General features: G+C 44.4%; 1 pseudogene across 1 annotated transcript in view; it reads left to right on the forward strand.

Annotated features, from left to right (window-relative positions):
* LOC147450036 (toMV resistance protein Tm-1(GCR237)-like) overlaps positions 1–5974 on the forward strand; it is a 32394-nt pseudogene extending 26420 nt beyond the window's left edge. Inside the window, exons 4-9 of the transcript XR_015189078.1 lie at positions 3501–3716; positions 3915–4107; positions 4470–4738; positions 4830–5008; positions 5320–5573; positions 5657–5974. The product of XR_015189078.1 is annotated as a toMV resistance protein Tm-1(GCR237)-like (transcript). The remainder of the gene's footprint in view (positions 1–3500; positions 3717–3914; positions 4108–4469; positions 4739–4829; positions 5009–5319; positions 5574–5656) is intronic.
* The last annotated feature ends 262 nt before the right edge of the window (positions 5975–6236 follow it).

Below are 6236 nucleotides of genomic sequence, written 5' to 3' on the forward strand. Positions count from 1 at the left end.
GGATGGCATGTACGTGGATGTATGTGGATGAGGTTGCTGACTACATTGAGAGGGATGGTGATAGAGGAGCACAGTTGGCAGGGACATAGATCCCACTATTGTTATATGCTGATGATATTGTGTTGATTTACAACTCCCCGGAGGGGATGCGGCGTCATTTAGATGCTTTGTCCACATTTGCCCATGATAGTGGATTGTCTGTTGACCTAGGGAAAACCAAGGTTATGGTGTTTAACACCACGCCACAGTGGATTGTCTATTAACCTGGGGAAAACCAAGGGTATGGTGTTTAACACCACACCACAGTGGGTCAGGAGATCAACACCCACTTTTACATATGGCCAGGAGACGGTGGAGTATACAGATGCATACACCTATCTTGGGTTAGTCTTTAGTGGACGGGCGTTTTCATTGAGGAGAGCAGCAGAGACTAGATTGACGAGAGCTTATGCAGCCTTAAGAGGATTGGAGAAGATGTATTCGCAGGTTCAGTTTCGGGAACCTTGAACAAAGCTGTGGCTTTTTGACACTCTAGTGGCTTCAGCTATGCTCTATAGGGTTCAGATTTGGGGGCCCTCAGTGGACCACCAGGGCAAATCTGGTAGCACTGATGGATGGAGATGTATGGAGAGGCCTCTAGTCTCGATGATCTGTCGGTTGATTCGGGCTAAGGCCTCAGTGCCACATGAGATTATTCGAGCTGAGCTAGCTGCCCTCCCTCTCGTAGTTGAGGCCCTTACTATATGAGTTTCCTTCATGCATAATTTATGGGACCTCCCAAGAGACAGATATGCTCAGCTAGCCCTTGAGTCATCCGACAGCTAGCGCTACAAGGGGACACAACATGTTGGTATGGGCAGATGACATCATGGTTTTAGTCACATGGCTTCAGCATGGATAGACTGCCTCCATTCCGATGCACCTTTCCTTTCTCTCACACGGACAGAGATCACTAGACATATACGTCAGGATTTGATTCAGGTAGATACCAGAAGCACATGGATACAGCCGGTACAAGAGTTGGGCACGAAGATGGCTTTCTATAGAGAGCATCTCCTCCAACTAACAGAGGATGGATATGTGATCAGACTGGCCTATATGGACACTCATTTATCCTATGGGATATGATGTGCTATTGGTCAGATGCGCACATCATCTCATCAGCTAAGATTGAGACTGGTTGATTTAGGAGAGTACCAATAGAAGCCAGGATATACTAGTTGTGTCTAGAGCTAGAGACAGAGTTACATCACATTTGTCATTGTCCGGTATACTATGAGACACGAGGCCGCTTTCACTGTCTATTTGGACCGTTGTCTAGAGTCATGAGATATTAGGATCAGAGATGCCTAGGCTTGTTTTTGCTAGAGCTGCACAGACACAAGGAGAGTCTCTTGAAGAGACAAGGCAATGGGAGACATTCATAGAGGGAGATCACTGACTTCTTTAGAGCAGGGACTCAGCAACCAGATGAGCATGCTTCACAGCAAACTTCAGAGCCCACTTTTACCAGAGGTATTTTAGTGCAGCAAAAGTAGAAACCTACATGCCCAAAGCTACTTGTAGGGAAGCGTACATAATACAACAAAGAGGGCAAGTGTTATGGTTGTGGGGAGCAAGGGCACATTCTTGTGACATGCCCTAACAAAGTGCCTAAGGAGAAGGTAGAGGAAAAACCAGAGACTTCCAAAGCGGCAGATGGGCGCGCAAAGAAAGGAAAGACAAAGGCAAGACTAGTTCCGGATTTTGTGGGGGCGAGCCCAGAATAGATAGATGAGAGTACGGAGCTCTGCAGAGCTTGGGGCAAAGTATTTGATCAAGAAGTCCTTATCTTCTTTGATGGCGGAGCCAAGACCGACTACATCTCACCGGAATTAATGGCTCGACTTGGAATAACACCGGAAGAAATGGGGGCCACTAATGGAAGCAGTTTTAGCAGCACCAGGGAGGGACATTGCTTACAATTGTCATTGTCAAACTCCTGTCGCATTCTCAGGGGTATTTAGGTTACGAGGATTTGCACATCATGCCTCTGGAGGGGTGCGATGTCCTTTTGGGGATCCCTTCACAAGAATTGCGTCGTGGTTGATTATCGGGCAAGAAAGGCCACTGAGGGTGAATTGTTTCGGGGTGAAACACCACGTTGCGAGGGTGAAACGTTTTGGGCCTGAAATGTTTCGTGATTATGCTGACCCCCAAAAGTCCCAAAAGCAATTTAAAAATCACAAGCTATCTTTACAAGTGCGTAGAGGTCAAAAATCATTTGTTAGCTTTAATAAATTAATTGGTGTCCGAAAGCTCCCTAGTCATCTGCTTTTATAAACTGTTGCTTAAAAGGCAAGCCCAAAAGGCAGTCGTTTGCATAGAAACTGCCAACACCAATGCAATTTTCCATCTTCAATTTCCAAGATTCAAAAGTAGTAAATGGATCATCCAATTTCCTTTGCACCACAGATTCAAGTCTGTCCTTAAAGTAGCTTGCATTTCCGCTTTGAAAGAGTAAGTTGAATGGTCAGCTCAGCGGGGTCGTGCAAGGGCGCTTCACTAGAGCCCCTCTGTGAAGGTGAAGTTGAGCTCTCCATCAGTGTCTGCTAGTGAGAAGTGAGGGGGAGACTTGGATGTGAGGAAGCATGAAAATGAACAAAGCAGAGACAAAACCTGGACAGGCCTTGCCCACAACCGATTGCTGGTGAAGATGGGGGAGATGGAAGGCGAGATGCAGACGTGAGAATAAGAGGGGCAAGCAAGAGGAGAAAGAAAATGCTCATGGGAGGGGGAGGTGCGTGCGTGAATGGTAGGTGGAGTAGAGGGTGGCAAGCACTGGAGGGGGGGGGGAGGGGGGGGGGGGGGGGGGGGGGGGGGTGGGCAGCACTTTGGCAAAGGTGGGAGAGAGCTCTAGGAGGGGGCGGTTGTGCAAGTAGCAGCGAGGTGTGAGGGGATAGGATACATACACTCATCAGTTTCTAGAATTCTTTGTACATTTGTGGGAAGTTCTTTTGTGAAAGATAGTCAAACATCTCTCACCCTCTTCTTTAGATGGTGATAGGTGTTATGGAATTGATCCCTAAATCCATCGTGCTGTAGAAGTGATCCTTAAATCCGTCAGAATGCTTCTCATACGAAGATTGAACATATGTTTAATTTATTCATCAATTTTAGGCTTTTGGATTATGTTTGGATGCCATGAAGACATATTTGGGAGAAATTGGCTTTTAGCTCCGCAAAAGTGCTACCTTACTCGTTACACATGAAAAGACTGAACGTTAAAGAGCAGATTTCTCCCAAATAACCAACATTCTAGGTAACAATGAGGAACTACAGCAGACTGCACATGAAAGAACATAGTCAGACAACCAAATACCGAATAACCAACATGTTAGATAACACTGAGAGACTACAACGATAGAGAACAAGCGCTTGCCATTGTCCAATAATTATTACCCATGTATGTCAGAGGTTATTAGTCGCATACCGTTGACGTATCCACTCTGTCCATGCAGGTCACAGTGATGAGAACGACAGTAGAAGAAAACAAGGCAGCTGCACAGTTTATTGCAAAAAAGATAAACTTGTCAAATGCACCAGTTCGGATTCTTCTACCAGAAAAGGGCATATCAGCACTGGATGGTAGTGGAAACCCTTTTAATGATGAAAGTGCCACTGCCGCTCTCTTGGAGGAGCTTGAAAGCTGTATCAAGCAAACCCCTCAAAGACAGGTAATTATCACAACTTCAACTTTCTTAGGATAGCAAACAGTATCTTCATCTGCAAACTTGGAGGATTATGAGAGTCTAAATGTGAGGATGGCATGATTAAGGTTTTGCTGATAGAGACCATAAAGCTGATTCTGCCTTCGAAAGATAGGGCCTTTTCTGACACACAAAAGATGAAGTCAGATCTGTTCTTGTTTTTAGGTTAGGAGGCTTCCTCACCACATAAACGACATAGAGTTTGCAGATGCACTGTCAAAGGAGTTTTTGGAAATCTTTCCTTCACAGTTGTTACCAAGTAGTGGCAACTCACGTAATTATGAGGCTCCTATTCAGCACAAGTCAATGAGTAATGGACAGCCAAAAGTACCTGCAATCTCCTTGAGTGCAAGGCCAGGTCAGTGTTCCAAAAAGGTTTTACTTTTAATGTCACATGCTGATAGTACAAAAATCTAAAGTAGATATTCTTCAATATCATTCTTTAGAGTCTTGAATTGCATGCTATTTAGCTCCGAGCCACAAGTTGCTGCTGCAGCATTGTCTGAACATTGTTCGTGGTTGAAATCTCATGGCTTAAAACTCGATTCTCTTAATATTTTCTTATCCTGTGTTGCCAATTATGAGTGGATGATTGATCGTCTTAAGCTCGCGGTAAACAAGAAGAAAAGCAGGTCCATTAATACATCATGTGCAATATTAGAAGCTAGAAGTTTACATGGGAATCACAATGTCGACAATTAGCTGGTTATGTGTTGATAGAGACCGTGAAGCTGCGACAGTCGATTCTTGATAAGCTACGGAAGCAGATTGCAAGTCATGTCCCCATCATAGGAGCTGGTGCAGGGACTGGCATTTCAGCCAAGTTTGAGGAGGAAGGTGGTGTTGACCTGATTGTTATATACAATTCCAGGAGGTTTCGAATGGGTGGAAGAGGGTCTTTGTCTGGTCTCATGCCGTTTAAGGACGCGAATGGAGTAGTCATAGAAATGGCAGATGAAGTGTTACCGATAAGGCTTTATACCATAATTGTCTTTGTTCTCAGATTTCTCTGTAATCCAATGCCAATCGTTAACAATTAAGAGTCTGAAAAGCAACTCATTATTACTATGCTTTCTACAGGTTGTCAAGAAAACTCCAGTTCTTGCAGATGTATGTGCATCAGATCCATTCAGGCACATGGATAGGTTTTTGAAGGAGCTTGAGGCTTTGGGAATTGCAGGTGTCCAGAACTTCCCGACTGTGGGCCTCATTGATGGAAAATTCCGACAGAACCTAGAGGAGACAGGCATGGGATTCGGGTAATTGGCTTTTTGGGTTGTCAAACAGACCCTTCTTTATTTTACTGTTTGTATCACAATCGAGTTGTGTGTGTGTTCATCAAAATTCCTACATAAAAAGCTATCTACATCATGTGATTTGTCAAAACAGAGGAAGTTGAACATTTATTAGAACCACAATTTTGGAAATACAAAACATCTTAAATGAAATGAAAATCCTTATGAAAGTGGAAAGTCGAAAGACTTTGCATGCCTATGGAAGCCATTGAGTAGTGTGTGAGACGTGGTAGTTCTGTTTTTGGATGTGGTGTTTATTGTGTGCAGTTTTGTAGATTGGAAGTGGAGATGATACAGAGAGCACATGAAATGGGCTTTCTTACTACTCCTTATGCTTTCAATGAGGCTGAATCCACTGCGATGGCGCAAGTGGGTGCGGACATTATCGTTGCACATATGGGCTTGACTACCTCAGGATCCATTGGTGCCCAAACTGCTCTATCGCTAGAAGATACTGTTGTGCTAGTTCAGAAAATCGCCGACGCTGCTCATCAAATCAATCCAGACATGATAGTTTTGTGTCATGGAGGTAAGAAGATTAGGCTGTCTTGATCAAATATGTTGGACATTAGAAGTAAAGGACGTAAGATTCTGGATTTGTGTTAATTTTAGGGCCGATCTCGGGACCGAAAGAAGCCGCATTTGTTCTGCAAAAACCCACAGGGGTTCATGGCTTCTATGGGGCCTCTAGCATGGAGAGGCTACCCGTAGAAGAAGCCATTAAGAGCACTGTTTAAGAATACAAGGCAATCTCTTTGATTGGAGACTCCTGAGCACCAAAAGTATCTCAAGGAAGGCTTTCTGGTTTGGAAGTAAACTTGTTACATCACCGAGAGCGATGGTTATGAATAATCAATGTATTCTGAGGTAAGCCCCATCATAAGTAACATACATTCGAAGTTGGCTTTTTGGCCTGCATACCAGGCCTAATCTCTCTCTCTCTCTCTCTCTCTCTCTCTCACACACACACACACACACACACACACACACACACACACACTCACTCACTCACATCCAGACAGTCAGATTGAGCTGATGTGCACGCTGCTAGCCTTTAGCTGCCTTCCAAACAAGAAAAATATACAATAAGAACCGCTTGAGAGAGAGAGAGAGAGAGGGAGAGAGGGGCATGGAAGGTGGATGTGGGGCTGTAGATCTAGGATGCGGCACCCAAAATTACTCGCATTTCAAA

The sequence above is a fragment of the Adiantum capillus-veneris genome, chromosome 9, assembly GCF_014529385.1.
Source record: "Adiantum capillus-veneris isolate H3 chromosome 9, ASM1452938v2, whole genome shotgun sequence".
In the NCBI taxonomy this organism is placed as follows: domain Eukaryota; kingdom Viridiplantae; phylum Streptophyta; class Polypodiopsida; order Polypodiales; family Pteridaceae; genus Adiantum; species Adiantum capillus-veneris.